This window comes from Penaeus monodon, chromosome 29 (assembly GCF_015228065.2).
Source record: "Penaeus monodon isolate SGIC_2016 chromosome 29, NSTDA_Pmon_1, whole genome shotgun sequence".
NCBI classification, from domain to species: domain Eukaryota; kingdom Metazoa; phylum Arthropoda; class Malacostraca; order Decapoda; family Penaeidae; genus Penaeus; species Penaeus monodon.
In genome coordinates, this window is record NC_051414.1 from 20368182 (window position 1) to 20368689 (window position 508).

Consider the following 508-nt stretch of genomic DNA (forward strand, 5'->3'; position numbering starts at 1 on the left):
CTGGCGATGGATAACTTATATCAGAATAAAATTGCCAACATATGACTACTTTGATAATTGATGTTAGCTCTTTCCAAACAGATTGGAATGTCAGAATTTCCAGCATTCTCACTGGAAGTAATTGACAGGTTGCATTACTTAGTCGAAAGCTATGAAGGAGCCAACTTTAAACTAGTAACTTATAATCCCAAAACTCACATCCAAACAGCAATAATTTTCTTATCGAGAGGATGTACAAACTGATAAAAGTTCCTAATTTCGTAATTGGTAAGAGTGAAGAAGAATGAAGTCTTTGAAAAAAAAAGAAAAAAAGAAGAGAGACTAACAATGAGTGTATTCAGATTTTTCAGTTCGTCATGGCTCATTAAATTATTCCGCTCGACAAGTGACCCTCACAAATAATAGAACGTGACCCCCCTTTCCCCTTACTTACCACAGCTTCCCCTTTGTCCGCCGAGGCTGAGGGCCGGGAGATGCGCGATGGCCAGTGGCCGCACGCGCTGCTTTC